This window comes from Rhineura floridana, chromosome 5 (assembly GCF_030035675.1).
Source record: "Rhineura floridana isolate rRhiFlo1 chromosome 5, rRhiFlo1.hap2, whole genome shotgun sequence".
Classification (NCBI taxonomy): domain Eukaryota; kingdom Metazoa; phylum Chordata; class Lepidosauria; order Squamata; family Rhineuridae; genus Rhineura; species Rhineura floridana.
Window position 1 is genome coordinate 16213859 of NC_084484.1, and position 25538 is coordinate 16239396.

At 41.2% G+C, this 25538-nt stretch overlaps 1 pseudogene; it reads right to left on the minus strand.

The window, feature by feature from the left end:
* Positions 1–5439: 5439 nt before the first annotated feature.
* On the minus strand, positions 5440–24689 carry LOC133385757 (counting factor associated protein D-like; annotated as a pseudogene).
* Positions 24690–25538: the final 849 nt, after the last annotated feature.

Consider the following 25538-nt stretch of genomic DNA (forward strand, 5'->3'; position numbering starts at 1 on the left):
TACAGAGTCTTGATAACACTACTACTACTTAACATTTATACAGTGTTTTGAAAGTTTCACAGAACTGCAAGGAATCCTTACACAGCCCTTTCAAATGGGTAAGTAAGCATTATCCCCATAACGTAGGGCTCATCCAGACGACTGCAAAATGTGTGACACGCCCACTATGTGTGTTCATTATTTTTCAGTCGTCCAAATGACGTCTCGCGCTGTTACACATTTTCGTGGGTTAAATCTGCTCCTTGTAATATCGGCAAAAATGCGATTTGCTGTTTAAAATCGGGAATCATCTGCTGTGCCTTCAGGAGTTAGGATGCAATACCGTGGACTTTACAGCTGATGGGTGGTTCTTGGGCGTTTCCCCTTGCCCCTTCTCCTCATTCCAGCCAATCATGTATCTGCACTTTTGCACATGTGCGAGAATAAGCCCGGGAAAATTGAACCAATCATCACAATGGTGGGGTGTTGGAGGGGGGGGGTCTGCAACTACTGCGCAGATGCATTTTATTTTTTGCCAGCCTGCAAACTGGGCAGCCGCTCTGGGTGAGATCTGCAATGCACAGCAAGCGAGAAAGGGGGGTGGTCGGTTTCAGCCTGCCTCCGGAAACCTCGTCAATTTTATTCTACTTGCTGGGCATTTTGCTTCAAATCAGAAAAGCATACATTCGTTTAAGTGTAATATCGCAAATGCAAACAAGAAAAGGGCTTCTGGTCAGTTTCAAGCCTGCTCCAGAAAGCTTTGTCAATCTGATTCTTCGTGGGAAGGCAGGCATGAAACCAACCAGCAGCCTTTCCTTCCCAGGCGAGAACTCCTTTACAGCCATATTGTGCTTCATTGCAAAGGGGGAGAGGAGCATACGTTATTTTTTTGCTGACCAATTGGTTGATAGGGGGAGGTTTTAGAGGCGGACCTTGGAAAAAGCGAAAAGAATGTAGGGGTCTTACCGCTGCGTATGCGGGTGCAAAAAAGCATTTTTTTTAATTGGGAAAGAGTGAATTAAAAGGCAAAGTGAGGACTATCAGATGACAAACCGAATATGGAAACCGTGGATTATCCCGCTCCATTTGGATAAGCCCGTAGACTGAACATGACAGAATAGTGACTTCCCCAGGGCCACTCAATTAGTTCATGGCACTATGCTTTAACCACAACACTATACCTTGCCTAAAGCCACCCTCTAACTATTAAAGAGGTGAATGGGGATTGAATCCACACCTCCACATTCCAAGCCCATCACTCTTCCTATTATACCACACTGCACTTGAGCTGCAGTTCCTCCTAGAACAAACAGCAGGCTGCCATACATAAAATCAACCATTGTGTTCCCATGGCCTCTTTTTTACAACCATGTGTTCAGTAAACCAGTCAACACAATGTGTGGAGGATCTAATCATTTCACAGATGGAAGAAGAGGATGATGATGGCATTACAGTATAGGCGAAAATGATACGTACCTGCTCCAGTGAACTTTCAGTGAGGATTTTGACAGTGGCTAGGACAGAGGAAAGGAAGGCATGGGAGAGACAAGAACTGCAAACAAGAAATATGAGAAACTGTAATTACATGTACTTCACAAGTTTATTATGGCTTCAGAACAACTGTCATAGATCCAAGGTAAAAAAAAGGAAATGATTGGGCAACTTGAGCAACATCCTAGCATCATATACAATAATTCAGTTTAGGAATAAACTAATGTTCAGAATTGAAAAAATGGACTGCCTTCAAGTCGATTCTGACTTGTGGGCGACCCTTTGAATAGGGTTTTCATGGTAAGCGGTATTCAGAGGGGTTTTTACCATTGCCTTCCTCTGAGGCTGAGAGGCAGTGACTGGCCCAAGGTCACCCAGTGAGCTTCATGGCTGTGTGGGGATTCAAACCCTGGTCTCCCAGGTCGTAGTCCAACACCTTAACCACTACACCACACTGGCAGATTTAGCATTCATAAAATCCTTCCCTTCTGAAAATTATACACCCAGGCTACTTTCACACTGCACTTTATCCCGTTATTCTGACAATTTCTTACTTGGTAATTTGCACATTATATTTTGACACAGGGCCTTCTCTCAGTCCCGCCAACTAAAACAGCTAGGTTGGTGGGGACGAGAGAGAGGGCATTCTCAGTGGTGGCCCCCACTTTCTGGAACTCCCTCCCATATGATCTTTGGGATGCCCCTTCCCTGAATGTATTCCGCCAGGCCTTGAAGACCTGGCTTTTCAGACAGGCCTTTGGGACTTCCGGGGAGGGTTAATCACTATGATAAATTGCCTAGTACTCTGAACTGTCATTGTTTATAGTTTTATCGTTTTATCGTTGTATTGTTTTATTATGATGTATTTTATTGAAACAAAGATGTACGTCGCCTAGAGTGGCCATTGGCCAGATAGGCGACACAGAAATTAAATTATTATTATTATTATTATTATTATTATTATTATTATTATTATTATTATCTTTCACACGAGTAACAAACTAGGTCTGGAATTCTAGTGGAATGTAGTGCAAGTTTAGCGCAAATTTCCTTAATAAATGATACCAGAAATAATCCATTAGCAAGGCTGGAAACCTGGAAAATCATGGGAGTTTTTGGCTAGCTGCAGCCGCTCATGTCACAGACATCCCAGCATGCAGTGCATTCCCGCCCTCTGGTTGCACAGGGATTTTTTGCCTGACAAAAATTGTACTGGTATTCCGGCATTGGTGCAGATAGTAGCAGCATTTCCCACACACACACCTGTGTCGATACAAAAAAAAAAAAGTCAGATCCTGAAGGGAGAGGGCTTGCATGGTGACGGGATGAGATCTTAGACCTCCTACGCAGTGGGGAACAGCGTGCATGTGTATAATGAGTGAGGGACAAAAACAAGCCGTGTGAAAAACAGTTGTGCGAAATGCCGGTATATCAGCTGGAAAAAAATGCTGTTCCTTAATGCAAAAGGTGCTGCAGTGTGAAAGGGATTTTAGAAATTGGGACAGAAGTGCTACCTTTGTAATCCATTAAACTAGTGCAATCAGTCCCATGTGTGAAAGCAGCCTCAGTTTTGCAGATAAATGTCCCAGAAATATAAGGCTACTCTCCAATGAGGCAGAAATATATAAATAATAGGGAATTATTGGCATGACATGTTCACGCCTGTAAAGTTGTACCAAACTATTAGAACAACACTAAAGATAACACATAAGATATCAAATATTTCACAGAACACGACTGTATCCACATCAAGGCAAGACTCTGCAATATCACAGCCCAGACCTAGAAGGCCTCTATTGGAGTCAAGGTTAGGTTATTATAACCACAAACTCTAATTAATAATATTGATGTTTAAGAAACTGGGATGTCTTCCAGCCCCTGAACAACTTGTTAGCATTTGCTGGCATTTTCTGTTGGCACTTCTTGTTCATCATAATGTTAAAAACAGAGATGCACAGTTACACATGCAGGTACTTCATGTGATGCTGCATCAAGTGTGAATGGGCCACCACAGATACGGGCCACCACAGATACGGGCCACCACAGATATGACATCTCAGCTAGAACATCCATAACACTTCAGACACAATACTCCATAGCAGAGTCAGCTCACACATTTAGCTGCTTAGCTATCTAAATACAGCAATCTAGGGAAGTCAGTTAATGTTCCTGTTTGTTAAACTAGGCCAAGGTGTACTGAATTGACTCAGTTGAAAATATTTGTGCTTCAATTATCATGTGATAAACATACATATTCAGACTCAGCAGCCTATAAAAATGACAGCCTTCTGTCTCCCATTAAAAATGAGCATACCATTTTTTTCCTGAATCATAATGTTTTCATCTTCAACTTTCTAAAGAATACATACAAATTATCCTCACATTAAGTGTTTTAACCATAAGACAATCAAAGCTGAAATTTCTGATGCAACTGATACACTCTTTGGGGGAAAATCCAGCAAGCTGACAAAAATAGATTAAAAGACTAAACTTGAAAAGCGCAATTGTGAGAAGGAAATTTAAGAACTGTGGTTGTTGTTTTTAAAAATGGATCGTATGTCAGATAGAAAACATGTAGATAAGTGGCAACTGTTATTAAACTGTCACCAACAGAGATACCATCACAATGATCAAAAGACTATTGGGAAAATATAAACAAAACAACTGCGTGCTGAAATACACAATGTAAGTTCCTCTGTTGCAAACTCAGAATCTGCCTTTGGTTTCATAACACATCAACAGATAGCAGAAGCAGCAACTTTATCAAGCAAGAGTGCCTTTGCCAGCAGCAAGGATAGCAGTTTTGCAGTACACAAGCAAGAGATGGGGGGAAAAGCAAAATGGAAACACCTTGAAAAATATCCCATGGAAGTACATAGAAAAATAGATACATGGCAGGTACAGTTTGCAAGGATAAATGCACAGCAGAGGTCACAGTGTGCCCATATCCTTATAATGATATTAATGATTAAGTAACAAGTGCATGAACAAATTAACATTGCTACATTAAAGTAATATTACCTATACTTTCAACTAATCTTTCTTCTGTTGAAAAATCCATCCATCATGTCAAAAAACGCAGAGGAAAAGATACTATCTTCCATTAAGTGACTTTTTTTCAATTTTCCAAATGACTCCCCTATTGTACCAGAATTTAATAACCTAAAATTTGGGCTTAAGGCAGTCTGTTCAGGAGTGAATGGCTAACGTTCTGTTCACAAATAATTCAGGATGGCTTCATAAAGCATATTTCTAACTAGTATCCCTGTTGAATTATTTAGGATGGTATTCATACCATACTTTTCAAGGGGGGAAAAGCCTTCACAAAGTGGCATACAATATAGCTGAGCTAGTACAAATATAATTTTAAAACATTTTTTAAATAAATCAATGAGTCTTTTATGTCTAAAGATTTAAGTACACAAAAACAAATATGCTAGAGAAGTTTAGGAGATTTGGGGAATGGGGTGGTCCTGATGGTGGTTCAAGGCAAAATATTTGGATTGGATTGTCTATGAGGTTGTCTGAAAGAGTGGTCTGGTCATGCCATAATTGGGAATGTGGCATCAGTAGCTACTCCACAGTTGTTATGTTTCATGGACATGAGAATTTCCCCAATACATGGAGAAGGAGTTCTTCACAAGCCAGTAAAGTTCTCCTTGGAAAACACTGTAACCTACAGCTAAGACTGAATGATGCAGCTTGTCTCGTTTGTTTCCACACTTGAGCACATAGTAGGCTCTGTGAGAGGTGTCAATGCTGACAGACACTGGGCCATGCTTGAAGATGGCAGCCTTCAGAGCCACAGTGCTCCTAGAGATGACATTTATATAACCCAAGAGTTTCCCCATGAGCTTAGCCATTTTGGCCTTTATATGGTCCATAGGACTCTGTGCTGGCAATGCCATCATGCTGTAGGATCTACTCAAATACTTGTTGCTACCATCAAAGACATAGTCCCCCAAAGCCTCAACAGCAGTCACTGAGGATTTGTTGAAAAAATGGGATGAGCTGCTCAGTCTTGAAGAAGAGATCCCCTTGGGGCTTCAGAGCTAAAAAAAATCTCCAGTCTGAACCACATGCATCCTTAACTGGAGTCATTGAACCATAAAACCACCAATCCAAGCTCTCTGGAAGGATGAGGCCCACACACATCACCTTGCCTTTTGGGTGTTGTGCTCTTGAGTTTTCCCCCTCATCGCAGCCATCCCTTCCTGGGTGAAGTCAGCTATGTGGTTCAGGGCCAGCTTGAAGGAGAGGCTGGCCTGGTTCTTGGGACAGACAAACCTCATTTGTGGGTGAACATGTGCTTCCTGTGTTCCATCTCCCGCTTACTGTTGTACAACTTTCTACATTGTTTTCTGTATTGGTGGAATATCTGGTGGGCTTGGTTCTCTTGTCTTCCGGCAAAATCTGCCATGGGGTTTGCCATGATATGGTGCTCTGCACAGTTGCTGGGCAATTTATTGCACAATTGTGTTTCATTAGGCTTTAGGACAAAGATGGGAACTGTGAGGCTGTTGGAAAAGTTGCTGTAATATATTTCATACTTGCCATAGTGGGATCCCAGCACAGTGTTTTAGGCCTTCATCTCATAATGCACAGGTGGCATGCTGCAGGTCCTGATGGTTACCCATCTTCTTCTTGCCCCAGTAGGACATGTTCTGCCACATGAAGTGGTATTTGCCTTTGCAGTACTCTTTCCTGATAGGCTTGAAGCCTTTCAAGTCAGAAAATACACTTGGCAGTTTCACACTATCTTCTTCAGTGCCAATCAGCTGAAAGTACTTCTTGGATTCACCACTTTCTCCATGGTTTCAAGAGTTAAGTTGAGCATGGTGCCATACTGTTCACGAATCCAAGCTGTAAGTTCACTACTTGGCCATATTAGTAATCTATGTGATTCTTTTTTCCAGTAAGGTTGTAGTAATATTGCTCCTGTGAATTTTTTTGAAAAGCAGCTTGGAAATAGAAATGATAGAAGATGTTTAATTATTTTTAACCTAAGGCCTCAGTTGTGGCTGACTAAGTTCAGAACTTGGCCAAGAAAATCTAAAGTTTACCTCCCTTACCTTGAGGCAGCCTTTCCCAACCAGTGTGCCTCCAGATGTTGTTGGACCACAACTCCCATCAGCCTCAGCCAGCATTGCCAATGGCTGAGGCTGATAGGAGTTGTGGTCCAACAACATCTGGAGGCACACCAGTTGGGAAAGGCTGCCTTGAGGCATCACAGGGCTAATTCACACCTGCATGAACAGCTGATAGCTACGCTGGGTGAATAAGCAAACATATTTCTAATATCACAGAGAAACTTTCATATTAGACAACATCACCTGAAATGAATATCAGTTGCTATGTTAGCTTGGAGTTCTTAAGTATTTAGTAATCAAATATAAGCCACTTAGACACAAAACTAGGACATAATATTGAGTAGGGCAAACCTGTTAAAAGCCAAGAAATCTTTCTTGGGGGATGCTTTGTAGATGAGCTTTGGTTTATGTCCAGAATGGCAACTCAGGAATAGAGAAGGTTATTTTTTCTTATTATTACATCATTTGGTTTCCATCACAGTGTGTATCAAAGTGATAACTGCATTGGGGTTTTATTTCTTATGCCTCACGTAGTACTGAGAATATATGAAAATATATATACTAGGGGGGTCTGCCCTCCCTGCTCGCTTTGCTTGCCAACCCCCCATCTTCTCAGTCAGTGTGTACACACACACACACCAGGCACCCCAAACACATGTACGCAAGCATACACACACAGGGACTCTGAAACGCATGCACTCACAAATGTGCCCCCAGGTTCTTGCAAATATCATCTCAGACACTCCCCTCCCCTTGCCAGCCCCCCTCACAATCACCCCTAGTGCCTCCAGGTGACGTTGTGTGCCAGTCAAAATGGGCACTAACCTTCCTTGTCTGTTCCTGCACTGTGTCACTGCCCTGACTGCTTCTCCACACCAGCACTTCCCCTTTGACAAATGGTGCCACTGAGCAGCTCTGCGCAGCATTCCTAGGTCACCTCCCCACCTAGAGCATTTATCTGCATCCTGCTGAGGCTGCTGCCTCTGCCACTTACCGAGTTATATTCACCTGATGGATGTGTGGCTGTTTCAGGGTCAAGCTGTGGCCATGGATAGCTGTACTAGAATCTAGAATGAGGTTGACGGCCTGACCCTGAAGCTGGAGGAGTAGCAACGTGAAGTACAGCAAGCATAAACTGACCAGTAAAAGGCACAAGGCCAGGATCCTAGTATTTATACTAGGTCTGGCCAGTTTTGCTTGCCAATTACAGGGGCTGATGTTGCACACCCATATTCTATTCTCTTTAGCAACTGAAGAGACATTTGCAGCCAAAATGTGTATAGTCCACTGTAGAGCTTGGAAAAGTTACTTTTTTAAACTACAACTCCCATTAGCCCCAGCCAGCATGGCCACTGGATTGGGCTGATGGGAGTTGTAGTTCAAAAAAAGTAACTTTTCCACGCTCTGGAATGTATCTCACTAGGCTAGCCCCCAGCCTTGTCTGTTAACCCTGGAGTTCCTGACATGCTGAATGTCAAAGATTATTTCTGCCACAGTGACAAGGACAGAAGCTATTAGAATAACTGTGTAAGAGTAGTGATGCCACTGAAGTTCAGAATTACTTGGTTTGGAACGTGAATTTCTCCAGCTTGTAATGCTCAGGTTTATTAGCAATGTAATGTCATTTCCTCCCATGTTTTTCTCCAGCTCAGAGTGTAATGGAATGCAAAATGATATTTTGTGGATCTGCAGACAGCGTTCAACTGATCAGGAAGCCAAAGTCAGATGTACTGTAGTTATATGAACAAAAGAACTTTACTATTAATCCCTGACCAACAACCAAAGTCTTGTTGATTGCTGTGAACTACATGACCAAACAGGTTTTGTTCTGGAGTCGTTTTTTTGTCATCCAGTTCTGATACCTTCTCTTGTTCCAGGGTGTGTCTGTTTTTTGAGGGGATTTCATTTCCAACTTGTTATTTGCCATAGATGGTGCTGGGAAGTACAAATCCCAGAACCCAATACAATAATGTGCATGCATATGACACCATCAGCTTGCATGTGCCAACATTTTGAACTGAGAGAGAACTCTCAGAAACAAACACTTGCCAAAACAGCTTGTAATAATTGAGCCAAGAGAGCATGCCCATCACTATGCAAGAGCACATTTTTAACAATTTCATGTCATTTTTAAAAAAGATACAAATACTGTATATTATTACAGTTACTAATATATAATATTTACAGTAGAGAAAAGTAAGATAAAAATTGTACCCAATGAGCTTATGTCTATCTCAGTGTTGAATGATCATTATATAATTAAGGTCGATGAATGCATCTTCTCATTGTCCCATTTCTTCAGCTCATACAATCAGTTAGCTTTAGTAATTCACCTTTAACTATGACAGTGAAAATTCAGCAAAATATTTGCATATTCAAAGGAGGTCCAGTGAACAGAATATACAGTGGAGAATTTTGAGGAGAAGATTTAGATGTGAATTAATTTCAGCCTTGGTCCCAACCATGTGATTAGATATGAATACAAATGATACTTCATCCCTATCTCATAAAGTTTCTAACTGTAGCATTCCTTCTCTGGCTAATCTCTCTCTGATAAACCTTTCCAAATAAATTTATCCTGTCCTGAAATTTCCAAATGATGAGCCCATGTTTACATTTTCCAATGCTGTGTTCCAATTTTTGTTGAAGAACCTCAAACTGTTACACTGACAGTTAATTGTATCTATAAATGTTACTACAAACTCTGGTGGATTAAACATTCTGTAGATCATTTTTTGACAACATTTGAAGAGGTTTGGAAAAGCAAAACAGTGGTGAGGAAAGGAGAGATAAACATTTGGGAGGACAGGAGAAAAATCACAAAATTGTGCGTGGGTTGAGGGCTTACTGGAAAAAAGTTGACAGAGGCTTTCCTTTCCATTTTAAAACAGTTTTGCTATAGTGGCAGCACCTTGTAAGCACCCCTAAGCACCCTGGCAGCTTAACCTCCTCACCATATGTCCCAGAAGGCTCCTGCATTGAAACATAGCATCATTTCAGATGCATTGATAGGAGAAAAAAACAAACAAGCCTGCCATGTTTGCTCTCCAACAATGTATCCTGAACAATGCTAGAATATGATGTGAAGTTTAGGGAAGGATTGTGGGAAGATATGGCCACTGTGGTGCTTAGAGGAGCATTGCTGCCACAACAACAAAGGTTTTTAAAAATAGGGTGAACCAAGGGGAATACTCTGCCATCACCACTTTTCCGGTAAGCCTCATTCCCCCCTCAATGTTGCTGTTACCTTCCACCCCATTTAAAAGTCATAAAAATGGCCCCTACTTCTGTGACTGTGAATGGCCTCACAAAAGGAGATGGGCATTTTAAGATCAGCTTTATCTAATACCAACACTGGGAATGAATGACTTATAAGAAATCAGTCAGAGGGGTACTTTTGACTCAAAATTTCTAGATAGAAGGAAAGTGCATATTCTCCCCCTGACACCCACCCTGAGCTCATTTGGATTGCCGTGAATAATTTTAATCTCTCTCAGACCACTAACCCTATCACACTGAGAACACTACTGCTTGTCTGTTGTAAAGGCAGAGAATGCCTTACTACCGATCTTGTACATTGCTCTGGAGTTCATTTTAGCTAGGGTGAAGTAAAATACTTGAAATAAATAAATAAGGTTTGAGGTAACCCCAGCCCTCTCTCTCACTGTCTCCCCTACCTCCCACAGCAATGCAGAAATAAACTTCCTGCTACTAATGGCAAGGAGTAACTATGTTTAACATTCCATCTTCTTGGGCTGTCTGGCATTTTGCAAATATTTTAATGTTAATATACAGTCATCTCACACCAGAAAAAGTGGATTCAACAGCTGTTAGACTGTTTTATTGCAGTTGTAGGGTATATGCAGCAACATGCCACTGATGTGTTAATAGTGTATTTGCAGTGAATATATACTGGATGCTTCCTCAGTGTTCCTACATTGTTGACTCTCCACTCTAACTCCACTCATTCCATGCTCCATTCTCCCGCAATTCCCAATTCCTCACCTCCCCCCACCCTGAGCTTACACTTGTTACTTTTTATGTTTAAGCTATGATTGCTGTGCTAAACCATCCTTGTCTCCATAAAAACAAAACAAAAACGCCCCACAGGAATGCTGGTATCCAGCGTCAACAGGAAGCATGTGGGAGAGTCGATGTCACAAAGAAGCCGATGCATTTCAGCACATTACCAAGGAGCTGTTGCACTACAGCACATTGAAAATGGGAGGGGGGAAATCCCAGAGTATTTGACGCATAAAAAATTGTGGGGTTTTAGCAGGAAATTATAGGACATGTGCTAATTCCAGCTGGAGCAGTATATGTGTCCCCAAACTTTTGCAGGCAAAAGTGGTATTGAAAGCATGATTGTGTATCACCACCTCAATAGCATCATGAGCACAAATCATGATCAATGCACAATAAAAATAACATCTGAGGGGGCCCTTAAACTGCTCACAAAAATACTATAGTATGATATTATCACTACCACCACTAGACTCCACCAAAATGTATATAGACACACATATGCATAGAAGGAATTCTAGTCTAACCCCAAAACATAATCTACTACCCTATGCAGGATTAGGATAACACTTTGGCACTTATATTAAACAATCCATATACTATAAAAGAGAGCCAGTGTGGCGTAGTGGTTAGATTATGACCTGGAATACCAGGGTTCGAATCCCCACACAGCCATTAAGCTCACTGGGTGACCCTGGGCCAGTCACTGCCTCTCAGCCTCAGAGGAAGGCAATGATAAAACCACCTCTGAATACCACTTACTATGAAAACCCTATTCATAGGATCACCCGTAAGTCGGAATCAACTTGAAGGCAGTACATTTACATTTATACTATAAAAATGACAAACTGCAATTTAGCTATTATGTTATCATATTATAAAATTTACTGCTCAACAGCAAAGAAAACATGCACATACAGGCACTGTGTTTGCAGAATGCATTTCACTTTATGTCTTCTTCAGCAGCTTGATTATATTGGGACAATGTGAATCACTAAGGCTTTCTTGGAAATCTTCCTTAACAAATACAGGCAGCCAAAGTCTCCTCAAAGATTTAATACCATAATGACATCCTCATTCTCCTATACAATTTTAAAACATTTAATTTTTTTTGAAAAAGAAATCTGTGTCACGGTTAGCATAGATGCAGTAATATAGGCATACTGCTACCTCAATGTAGCATACAAAGATCAGTTGAAAAACTGGAGTCAAGCTCAATGTCCGAACTCTATTCAGTGGCCAACTTTAGCTATAGTATGGGGAGTAGAGAGAAAATAAAGAGAACAAACACAGGAACATAAGAGGAGCTGCCAGGATCAGGTCAGTGGCCCATCTAGTCTACATCCTGTTCTCACAGTGGCCAACCAGATGCCCATGGGAAACCTTCAAGCAGGATCTGAGCACAAGAGCACTCTCTCCCCCGCCACAGTTTCCAACAACTAGTATTCAGAAGAATACTGCCTCCAACTGTGGAGGCAGAGCACAGCCATCATAGCTAATAGCCTTTGATACTGTCTAGTCCATGAATTTGTCTAAACCTCTTTTAAAGCTGTGTAAATTGGTGGCCATCTCTGCCTCTTATGGGAGATAATTCCATAGCTTAACAATGTGTTGTGTGAAGAAGTACTTTCTTTTATCTCTCCTGAATCTTCCAACATTCAGCTTCACTGAATGTCCATGAGTTCTAGTGTTATGAGAGAGAGAAAAATTGTCTCTAGCCACTCTCTCCCATGCCATACATAATTTTATAAACTTCTATAATGTCTCCTCTTACTCACCTTTTCTCTAAACTGCAAAGCCTTAAATACTGCAATCTTTCCACATAGGGGAGTTGCTCAATCCACCTCCTTCATCTTCTTAGTTGCCCTTTTTTGAAACTGTTTCATCTCTACTATCGTTTTTGAGGTGAGGCAACCAGAATTATACATAGTATTCCAAATGTGGTCACACCATAGATTTGTATAATGACATTGTGATATCAGCAGTTTTGTTTTCAGTACCTTTCCTGATGATTCCTAGCATGGAATTTGCCTTTTTCACAGCTGCCACACACTGGGTCAACAGGGAACTATGTATTTAAGAATTATCTTGCTCAGTAGAGGAACCCTGTTGCTGGCCATCACAACCTGATTAGAGAGTAAAGGATTCTCCTCATTCCATTCTTTGATTGTTTCTTCAGTTTGCTCTGCCCTGCATTTTACTCCTTCTGAATTCCATTTTACTTAATATAATTCTAAAATTAATTTTGGAATTTGATCATGTGCCATTTGCCCTAGGTCCCCCCCCCCCAGTTCTTTCACATCATCCTTCATTCTGTGTTACTGAAGAACAAGTCTGCATATCAAACCATTGGAAGGGCAACCCCCACACACACACACACCACACACTCAGATAGGATGGCTTGCGAAGGTGTGGAATGTCGCCCAACTGACACAACATAGGAGAGTAGTCACTGGGATCTCTAAGTGTGATCTTTTTGACAAAACAGGGTTTCCTTTCTTTAGTTATATTAATTGTTCAGGGTGCAGAGAAATGTCCTCCAGCTACTCAGGCCTCTCTCTGGCTCGGTTACACACACAAGTCTGGAGCGATGTGATCTGTATGTGTTCCTTTTATTTTTTTATTGTACCTCGGCTATGTAAACCAGACAAGTTCATTGTTAATATTTGTTATACTTACCTCAAAATAAAGGGAATTGTTTTAAAATATTTCCAGAAAAAAAGAAACTTGATGTGATTATGTACAGTATGCACCATGTTTTACCAGTGTTTAGGAGTGTATATTGCGATCCAGGGGTGAAATAAGACGCAGACACAATATGATGGGTTAAATAAGGGGCCACTTTATTAAACCAAATTCATATTATGATAATGAACCTGCAGAGGGGAACATAAGTGCGGGATTCTACAGATGAGTCAGGCAAAGCCTGCTTGCAGCTATTGGGGCGACCCAAACCCCTGCCAGGCAAGGGGGTGCCAATCTGTCAACCCCTTGCCCCGACCACACTCCAATTGTGCGTAGGGAGGCCAACCTGAGTCACCGCCCCCTGGTGCCCTGAAACTCCGAGTGGATGAGACCTGTTGGCCCCAAAGGCGACCCATATCCTGCCCTCGGGCTGTATAACCCGGAGCTGCAGGCCTCCGGAATGCCTATCACCTCCAAAGGTGCCTAAAGGTGTCACCTAGCTGCCCTTCACCTTTAACCTTTCCCGCACTTCTTCAATAAAGCAACCATAATTAAAATATTAAATTCAAACAGCCAAATCAACCTAATAACCACAAGAACACCCGTGCTAACCCTGAATGCCCTCCCTACTAACCACAGTATGGAGTAGGCAAAAGAAACCTGCCGGCTAAAACGCAGGCAGGCCAAAAATTCCTAGTCGGCCCCAAAGGCGACCAAATGAATCACACTGCAGCAGAGGGAGGGTAGGGCGGGTGCCGCAACAATTTGAAGAGGGGGGCAGCTGGCGTGAGCCTAAATAGGCTCGGTCGCCCCACCCACCCTGGCAGCACGCCGTGATGACATCGCGCCAGTACGGCGCGCTTGCCCTCTTCTGAAATGGAGGCTCGGGATTCACCCCGGGCCGCAAATTCCACCCCGCGACCCGGTAAGTCCCGAGTGCGGAGTGGGGATCCACAATGTATATGCCTTCCTAAACACTGGTAAAACACCTCACATAACTATGTTCACAATCAAGATTTTTGTGCTGCAGTTTTATTGTTTATTTTTGACAGTGATTGTTTTTTGTGAGGGGAGACATGAAAGAAGGAAATACTGCAAACTATGCATGAACAGTACTTTGAAGAAACTTAATAAATTAAAAATCAAGCAGTGGAAAAGTTCTAATAGCATGTATCTACAACACAGCTGGATTTGGGTTCCTGGTTTGCTGAATAATTTCTATAGATGCACAAAATCTCATTCTTCAACTGGAAAAAAACTTGTTTGGGAAAATAGCATTAAATTTGTAATACACCTGAGCATTACAAGCTGGACAAATTCATTCTGTAAACCAGGTAATTCTGAACTTCATTGTTGTCATTACTCTTGCACAGTGTTTTCATAGATTTATCCCTTATAGGCGTGGGCAAATACATATATTTTGGTTTCTTTCCATTTCTCATTTTTCCAATCTCAACTTCAGTTCTCCAAACTTCCACATCAGTTTCTATTTTTTTTTAAAAGGTCTTTGTGAAAATGTATCTGAATTTAGTGCAAATTTCTTCTGATATACACATTTTGGTGTACAATTTTGTCTAATGTTCACATTTCTGCAAGGTATATTTTCCCTAATATAATTATTTTGTGTACATTTATTTCACTAATATATTTTCATTTATTAAATATATATCCTGCTCTTCCACCCAGAGGGAGCCCAGGGTGGCATTTATTTCACTAATATATTTTCATTTATTAAATATATATCCTGCTCTTCCACCCAGAGGGAGCCCAGGGTGGCATTTAAATGCATACTTTGCCCAAGTAATGCACTTTTCTACACTTTACTTGGCTGGAAAACTGGATTGCAAAATTCAGAAAAGTCCTAATTTCCAAGAATGGCTGTATTTCAGTTCAGTTCAGTTCAGTATTGTTTGGGGAAGTGTGAATTATGCAAGTTTGCTTTTAAATATGAACTGAATCTGTTTTCTCCCTGATCCCTTTTCCCTTACCATCTTGGCAGAGAGACATATTCAGCTTGTCAGGGACCAAGGCTTGAACTGAGAATGTCACACACAAGACCGGGACCTAGCCTAGTGAGATACATTGGACTGTGAGGCCTTGAGTTTTCAGACTGATTGGTTTCCACAGAGGCCACAGAGAGACGGATGACACTTCCTTTAATGAAGCAGGGGCAAGCAGATTGTTTTCTGTATTGGTTGCAGAGGACGTGGCTTCAATCTCTCAGCTGACCAGGCTGGCAAAGCTCTGCTTCATAAGCTCAATATAGCTGACTGTAGAGGAAGAGGTTGCACTCTTCCTGCATCTCGAGCTCATTGCATTTCATTCCAGTCCACTCCACCTATGGGCAGGCGTCCATTGGTATACTTCTAGCTGGATAGGAATAACTGTTTGACATGTGTCCCTCTAACCCACCCGGATCCAACTGCGTCAGGGCTGTATGCCTGGAAACAGGAACTCTTTTGAAAAACTGCTTTGAAGAGAGAGTACTGCATTTTCATTTATTCTCAGGGCACATACTGTGCAAAAGCCTGGCTGTGTATGAGTATGAGTTGAATTAATCATTACGCTACATATACTGGAGAGCAGAGACAACCAATTGGTGACTCCTGGACCACACCTGGGTCCTCGGGCAATAATATCAGACTCTTCACAGTCCTAAAAAAAAAAAAGTCTCATTGTTCCCTCTTATTACGAAGTGCTTTGCATATGCACAGCCTCATCTGTTCCATGTGAACTCTGTAGAATTCATAGTCTAAATATTCATAATGAAAGAAGATGATCTCATGAAAGGTAGCACCATACCAACATTTTTTCTCCCATGGGTTACCAAAAACAACATTGTATTTAAACATCTTTCATTATCTCAATCTAATTTTTGCTCCTCTAAAACTCTCAGGTGAGATAGAAAAATATTTAAGGATGCACTTACAGTACGTCCCTTGTATTTCAGTGACACCTGGCACTTACAATGGAAGTCAGGTGTTTGCTCATATACAATGCGGAGGAGAAAGCGCTCAATATTTTGTAGGCACTAGCCATATAATGCCATAAAACTGTTTAAAACTACTTATCTTATTTTTCAGCGGTGTGAAACTATAATTTTGCACGCTGTAGGTATTCAGTTTTATTGTGGGGTATAATTTCCATTTATCAACAAGCCTTTTCCATTGAAACCAGCACCCTTGCTTGCTTCCATGAAAAATACCATCAATTTGCCCTGGCCAAAAAGAAAAAAAAAAGGCCATTACATCCATGCAGCTATAAGAAAGCACTCTTCTGATGAACAGAAACTACACATCCTAAGGCATTTAGAAATGTTAACACTCTCAAGCAAAAAGTTTGTAATAAATGGTTGAAAAAAGGCAGGAGGCACAGTCTGGCATAGAAGATTTCTCTTTGCAGAAGAAATTTGCACTGCGAGATAGTTTTATGTGTCACTGCAGTTTTCTATAGTTTGATATCTTCTTACCAAAGAGACTTATTCCATTTTCAGCCTGGTTCTCATATATTCTCAGGGCAGAGATTGTGGGAAAGCATATTTGTCTCTAAAGCAGCATGGATTAATCAGGCTAGACTAATCACTAGCCTATGTATGTTGCAGATTCGGGATGGTCAACTGGCAACAACCAAGCTGTGTGTCAGGAGAAGAATGTCTCACCCTCTTGCAGAAATACAGGTGGTGGGCTATCTAACTGGTCTAAACATAGCTCCTTATTGGAAGCTCAGAACAGTGATTCATGCAGTAAGCAGTCTAGTCTGAGATTGAGTGAGTCTGCTGTGTTTTGCCATCAGGAGAGATTAAATGATCAGTCACATCCTGATGCAGACATGCTGCAAAATTATTCCCTTTCCCCAGAGGAGACTAATTAGAAAGAGGCTAGGACAGAGCAGTAAATCACACAGGGATGCACCGAACAACCTCCTCTGTAGATGTGTTCTTAGGGCTCAAAGGGGGCCTTTAATTGTTCAATTTATTTCTAGCAGCGTACTCCGATACAATTAATAACAGAGGAAGGCTTACAGGTTCTTCAGTAGACAAGGAGCAGGCACTCCCTGGGAAAAGCAGAGGAACCCTCCAATTTAGGTAGGAATCCTTTATACACCTTCATTGTTGTATGATGACCTTGGCTTAGAAAATGCATAGGATTGCATTGCAAGACTTGGCTCCATGAGCTCATCAAGTCTATATTCACAGCAAAATATACCATGGTTTCTTTCACTTAATGAAGGAAACATCTGAAAATGTTAGACTCTATCTAGTTGGGTTTTTAAAAAGCAAAACAAAAAAACCCTACACCCACCAACACCATTTCCTGGGATAAATGCAGGTAATATTGTTTCAAGCACATCAATGCTGATTTAATTTCTCTCTAGAACTGCTTTCATTTAGTCTATATTTCATTTCTGAGGTGGGGCGGGGGAACCAGAGTATTTTCTCCTGAGCAATGTTTTGATTGATTTTCTGTCTTTATTTTGTGGTAAATTTTTGACAGAGAAATATTAGTATGGATAGGAAGAGAATGCCTTCTCCTAACTACAATATTTCAGATCACATTTGAATCGGCCAACATATCCTGATCAAAACAAATGAGAAATGTAAATTGTTCTAATTACACAATGAGATTAAACTATTGTAGTGTTATTAACCTCTCTGAAAGGAAGATCATGAACATCAATGAATCTACATCAGAATAATGTTATCTGTGGAAAAAAGAAGCAATTAAGCAACTCAGATTATGGTGGCACAAAGCTCCATTTAATAAGAGGAGAAAACATCCCAAACCACTGATGTTGAAAAATATTTGGCCACCACTGCTATCTCAAGAGAGTAAGGCACAGATATGCAGCAGTGACCCCAGCCTGAAGCACTTTGTAGCTGTTTGCATGACAGCCAGCATAATGTTACTGAAACACTGTTGGACTGGGGAGACCCATATTTAAATTCTCTTTGGGACATCACTATTGCCTCGTTCACTTGCTTACCTGGTCAGTGGTCTGATGGTAGAAAAGCAGCATGCTCACCTTACCATGGGGGATTGAGGGAATACCTTTGCTGGAGGTACTTAAACATAGACTGGACAGCCATCTCTCAGGGATGCTTTAGTTGCAATATGCACTGTAGTTCCTGCATTGATAAAGTGACTACCTGACCTCCAAGATCCCTTCCAACGCTATGATCCTAGGGAGACAGGCATACTGCTCTTCCGCTAGTCAAATTGAAGTGGTGCCCAGTGGGTGTATGATGAACTGGGTTTCAGTTCAGCCTAGATCCAATACCATGGGGCGGACCTGCTATTAAATAGATATAGACGATCTAGATATAGGTCCGCCCCATGGTATTGGAGATTCAAATTCGATCACAATCTCTCCCCATACCTTACCACATATATGCCCAGTAACCTTAGATTCGCATTTACCTCACTTAGATTTTTCTCCTTGCCTAATGCGGAACGGGAAGGGAGAATTGCTAAGGTTCCTAAGGAACAAAGCTACTGCATCTGTGGGTACCAAGGGGTGGAGGACCTTTCACCTATCTTACTGGATTGCCCAATTTATCATAATCTCAGAATGAATCTTACATTGAGGTGGCCAGACCTTTACGAGTCGACCACAATTGCCGACAAAGTATTATTCCTAATGTCTGATCAGAACTATGAGGTGACACACCACGTAGCTATATTCGCATCTGCAGCTAGAAAACTAAGAGCCGGTTTACCTTTAGAGCTCAACCCGAAATGAAATTTCTAAAAGGCCCTATTGATGCCGACAGTATTTAAATTTAATTTTGCCATCTCAGTAACTAAAGTTTATTTAGGAACTAGACACATGGCCCTAAGACGAACACATTGATTTTATATCGTTTTAATAATTTGCTACTTGCTAATGTTTTATCTTGTTTTAACTTGTATTTTGCTATGGACTGTATACCTTGTGTTGGCCTGTGGCCCTGCAATAAAGATGATGTTTGATGTTTGATGTAATCAGAGTGTATACAACCATTTGGAGTGATCCAACTAATTACATTTTTAGACAGCATTCTAGTCCATTTTTTATGTCAGCTGTAGACATATTCAAATACTGACATGGTTTCTGCAACTTCCATAGCTTCATAGATAGTTTAGCAAGTTTAGCTTCTACCATGCCACAGTGATAGTTACTACCTGTTCTATTAGTGCTGTAACTACTATTTGACCTTTAGAATTTAGTTTTATTTTTATTTTATTAATTTTTGCATGTATGATGCTTGAATGTTTTTGTGTATCTTTTGGTTTGTTGTGTCATGACCTGTGGTTGCAACATTAAAGTTACTTACAGCCTAGATCACAGGGTTGTTCTGGGGATGATTCAGATTATCTCACATGAATGTCCTAATGATTTCCTTGGGGGATTGGTTAACTATACACAGAGAGGTGAATATATTAATCTTGGGGATCCCTTTTTTATTTTATAAAGTACCTAAAATTCCCAGGTGCTAATCTTCTCCACTACAAGATTTGTTTCCTCTTCCACCCCACTCTTTGTAAGTTCTGCCCTGGTACTTCAAAACAACCAATTCCTTATATGTTCCATATCGTATTAGCACTGAGCACCAACCTGAGGCATAGGTCAACATGAATGGGCCTTGCAGTCGAGGGGTGAAATAAAACACAGAGAAATCAGCTTGGGTTGAACAAGGGCCACTTTATTCAAATTATAGCAAACAAACCCATTTTAAAGTGACCTGCAGAGGGAAACTTAGGTGCAGGAACTGTCTATAGCAAGCAGCTTGCCATACAGCTCTCGGGCGACCAGCCCGTTGGGGCAAGGGCAAGCCCATCTGCTTACCCTTTACCCCGGCCACACCTTGTAGATGAGTAGGGGGGCCTTCCCATGTCATCCCCACCTGGGGCCGTATAACCCCTGAGATAAGTTGGCCCCAGAAGCAGCCCATATCCTGCCCTCGAGCTGTAAAGCCCTGACAGAAAGGCCTCCGGAACCGCCAATCGCCTCCAAAGTGCCTAAGGGGGCCACCTAGCTGTCCTTACCTATTTCCCTTCCTGCACCTTCCCGCACCAGTGCCATAATGCATTGCCCTGTAGGGCATTAACCTTTCAAATATCAAATTAGCCAAATGAGCCAAAACCACGCCCCCTGACCCGATTCCCTCCCACTCCCATAGTGTGGACAGGGCAAAAAACCTGCCTGACAATGAGGGTGGGCAGGATAAAAATTCCTACTTGGCCCCGAAGCGACCCCTAGGCACACCATAAAAGAGGGAGGGCGGGGTGGGCGTCGCACCAGCAAAGGGGAAGGTAGGAGGGGTGGCTGGACTTAAATAAGCTGAGAAGCTCCACCCCTCCACGCCGCACATCGCGCTCGCATCACATGTGCGATGTGCGATATTGCCAAAAAGCAAGATGGAGGCAGCAGCTTTGCCTCCGTCTGCAACTATGTCCCGCTCGTCAGCTGCGCGGTGAGCGGAGCGCCATTTATGCTTGTAGTAGAATTTTGCAGAACTTGAGAGGTATGATCCAGTGTTTTTTAGGAAACAGGGCACAGCATGAATAGCACCTTCTCCATTGTCCAAGAATCATCCATGAACATAATGATTTGCTTAACAGGAGCACCCTTCACACTCATAAATATAAGGAGGGCAACCCCTGTTTGTTTATAGCTCCCTTCTGTGTCTTGCACAGTGAAGTTCTGCAAATACAGTGAAGCTGGGGCAAATATATTTCTGCAAGTTTGGCAGTCTTCGTCACTGTAAATGAATGGTCAGGAGCTTGGCAAAAGAATGTAAATGTTTCTTAATGATTGTGGAAAGGTCCCTAAGTAGGCAATTCACTTGCAGGGATTAGGTGAGAGAAGTGCTTGGCATGGGTGTGTGGGTAAAACAGCTGCAGTTTTGCAATTTGAATTTAGACATAATGAAATATTGAGAGTTTTTAGAGAGTTGACTGGAGGGAAATAACATTAGGTAAGGAGGGCAGGGTTCCTCTTTGGAGTTATGTTGCGTTCTGAAGGAATTACGTCCATCCAAAATAACTGTAATAGTTGCTTTATTTATGGTTTTAAATACAATGTAAGCCGCCAGTGCTGTGTCCTCCCATGCGAACTAACTTAGAAGCATTGGTTGAGAACGTCACACTGCCTTGTGAGCATGTGAAAATTAAATAGAGTAGCCACTAAATTTTGCCTAAAACAATAACTGAGGCAAATTTGGAAGATCCTGTTAAGACAAATTATCAGTAGGAGTTCTGAGGGAAGTAAAATGAATTGCAATAAAATTAGTGATGTTTATCAGGAAGGGGGGTTGGCATATCACTGAAGTAATAACAATATCATTTTTCTCTTAATATGACATGTATGCTAGACCATATCATAGTGTAGTGGTCCTCAGTTTTGTTTTTATATTATCAACTCCACCCTCCAACGTAGGACCCACTTTTAAAAAAATATACCAAGTCTAGCTTTCTTCCCCACTGTGCTTCAGTTTGCCCTTACATAATGTCTTTCTGCTAAAAAAAAAATAATAGTAAAAGAGGAAAAGGGGGGATGTGATGGTGCCAATGGTTTGATAGTTCAGTGTACCTCTCACATCTGGCTTCTGTTCCATCAGTGCAGACTACAGTTCTAAGATTTAAAATTCTGACTCACAAGTCACAATTCTCCTGGAAGAAATGAACAAAGAAAGTATGCTAATTTGAGGAGGCAGAAATACTCAGTTTTGGATTGTCAGTGAGGAAATGCACAACTAGAATGGTAAGAGATAATTATAAGTACAGCTTTGTGGCCTTGTTCTCAAATTAGTGCCACCAACTCTATTAAAAAGAGTGGGGAAATGACAGCATGTCCGGATGCAGACATTTCCGATTTAATCAGCATTTTCTTGAGGAACATTATTTTTAAAAATACTGATTGACTGATGGATGCATAAATTCATTAGTGAAGTATCTATTAAGCTGAGTAAGTTTAATGAGGTGTGTTAATATGCAACGATTCTAGACTACCACAGGGTGGTAGGAGATACTCTTTCCAGAACATTATCTAATTTGCAGAACTAACTGCTTTGCTACACTTCTGCCACAATCAAACCCCTCATTAGGATCTGCGTTATTTTTAGTGCTCAGGGGCAACCAAATTAATTAATAAAAATAAATTTAAATAGAGTTAAATAGTTGTTCTGCTTCCACCATGGGCTGAAGTGGTACAACCAATTAAAAGGGATGTTTGTTGATTCATAGCACTGCTGGGCTGAGAAGAGCATGAAGGTCATTTAGTTCATGGTACGGGGCTGCCTTGCTTAGTATTCCTTTGTATTCCTTCCCAACCATAACTGAATTGACACTGATAGGGATGTGGAGCTGCGCTTGCTCTGGTTTATGTCTCTTACAAAAAAACTCATGACATTTGTCCCATGACATCTTTGACTTGTTTCCACTGAAAGGTGAAGATATACCTGTTCTTCCAAATTTTTCAAGTGGCTTAGTATTTCAGTTCAATTTAGCATGTGCACACGCAATCCTCTGTATGAAGAGCTATTTGACCACAGTCCTCTACTCTATTTAAAGGAGCCCTCTGTTAGAAGGGCTGTCCAGTTTAAAGAAGCAGAGGAACGGAGATAGTGAAGGGAGGGGAGGAGAGTTTTGGCACACAAACTCTCTTTCTCATGGGTGGTCAGACTCTAGAAATAAAATTCTGAAATCCACAGTTGAGCAATACCAAACAAAATACCACAATATAGTGGCAAGTTTTTGAGATCTCCAGCACTCTTCTTCAGGCAAGCAGACAGCAGATAGAAAATCAATAGGGCCACCATAAGTCGAAATCAACTTGAAGTCACATAACAACAACAAAGGGCTATACAGCTATGCAACATTTGGGTTCAGGGCAGGCACTGCAAGGCAACTAAAACAGTGATGTACACACACACTTCTATCTATCTATCTATCTATCTATCTATCTATCTATCTATCTATCTATCTATCTATCTATCTATCTATCTATCTATCTATCTATCTATCTATCATCTATCTATCTATCTATCTATCTATCTATCTATCTATCAATCTATCGAAACATTTTTCTCCCTCTTTTCCTTAAGGGCAAAGGTGTGGCCAAACTTTTCACTGTATCTCGATTAGCATTTAGTCCAGGAAAAAAAAATGGCTTTGGGGGGCCACATCAAATGGCCCTGCCTTGAAGTATCAAAACAAGGACCTGCATGTACAAGCCAGCCATAGTTGTCGGCAAACAAATCATGAAGACATGAAGAATTGCTGTTCATTCTGAAGCCTGTTTCCAGAAATGAGGCCACCTTCCCTGGGAAAGATTCATTTTTCATTGTGCAGGTGAATGCCATCCGCTTAATGACTAGCAGTGTCTCTTTTTGTTTAGATGATCCCAGTACAATGAAAGCTGTTGTATTTCTCAAGAAAAAACAAAAACCCTGAATTCACTGCTCCTGTTTTACTGTTTTTATTGCCTGTATGCCATGGTGTGCATTCGTTTGTATGGTTTGTACTGGGAAAAGAACAAATGTCAGAAAAAATGTATGGTTCTGTTGTATAGTGAAAAGAGTGTTGGTGTAGAAGACTCAGATCCAAACCCCAGACAACTAAGAAGTTCAAGCAGTAGCTTTTGGCTGGCCACTCTCTTTCAGCCTACCCCACCTCACTGGATTGTTGTAAGGACAGGAAGGGAAAGATGCTATCTACACCTCCCCAAGTTTTTGGAGAAAAAGTGAGACAAAAAAGGCAATAAATTAATAAAATATAAATATGAATTTCTTACACTTAGCAAGGTTGCAGTGTTGCAGCGAAAAAGTTGTCTTCCTTCTGCCAAAACATCCCCCTCATTCAGGGCTAGCCCTTGGCATCTGAGTGCCTGAGACAGAAATCACAACCACAATACATTCTATAATTGACAATTTTGCTAGCTATCTTTCAGAGATTAGGGGCAAAATCTGCTACCTGAGTCGCTTTTCTTCACAGTAGGACTGGTTTTGTAATTACCCCATTTTTATTCATGAGACAAAACCACTGTGGAGTCTTAAAGAGCTTTTATTCTCCTTCTTCTTCCTTCACTTCTCCTCCTCCCTCCTCCTCCTTCTCTCTTTCTACAGGGCCCTGTTCAGACCAATTTTATGACTCAAACTTATTATTCACAGAATACAACACATCTTCCCTTTTTATATTAACCAACATTATGTAAGCTGCCTGCTGAAAACTGGGTAACAAAGTCCTGAAATCTTTTTGGTGGTCTTCTATTTCTGCAACTTCTCCTGACACCTGTATCAGGATCAAGACCAGACAATTGATCTGCTTGACCTGACAGATTCTCAGATCTTCTCTCTGTTTCATCGGATAGGTCCACATCAGAGTAAAAATCAAACTCCTCATCTACTTTTTTTTGCATGTATACTTTGGACAATCTTGACATATTCCATTTCTTGCCATCGTTCAATATTACAGAATGTCCTATAATCTCTTTAATTTGTTTGGGTTCCGAATATTTGGATTGTCCTTTCCTAACCCTATAGGGCAGTTGCACTCGAACTAAATCTCCTCTTTGAAAGGTAGGAGGTTTGGCACCCTTCTTTTTATCTACATACACTTTGTATTTATGTTGCTTTTCCCTCACTCAATTGCGAATCTCCTCATCTGTAGATTTGGATTGGAGAAAGGAACCCAAGATGTCTTTCCATTTTGTAAGTTTAGTGTTAGCTCTGTGTCCTCTCAGCAATTCAAAAGGTGATGCTCCTGTAGTAGAATGAGGAGTAGTTCTGTAAGCAAACAGAGTTTCCCGAATTCCTTCCTTCCATGGTCGTCGTTGGAAACTGGCTAATTGCAAACTCTCCTTCTCTAGTTTGTTCATTCTTTCCACTAACCCATTTCCCCGTGGATGATACAAGGAAACAGTTTTATGATTTATGCCATTATTGCAGAAATATTGTTCCATGTCATCAGAGGTCAACTGCTGCCCATTATCAGTCACTATTTCTTTAGGAAGACCTTCCCTAGCAAAAATAGATGCCATGAATTGAATCACTTTGTCTGTGGTCACTTTATCAGAAAATGAAAGCTCCGGCCACTTAGAATAATAGTTAACCATTACTATAACAAATCGTTGATAGACAGGTTGATCGTCATAAGGACCCATTATATCCAATGCCAATTTCTCCCATGGACCGGTGGGATATTCTACTGGAGTTAACGGAGTACAAAAGACCTTCTGGGATTTATCACTTGCAGCACAAACCATGCAATGCCGAATGCTTTCCTCAACTTG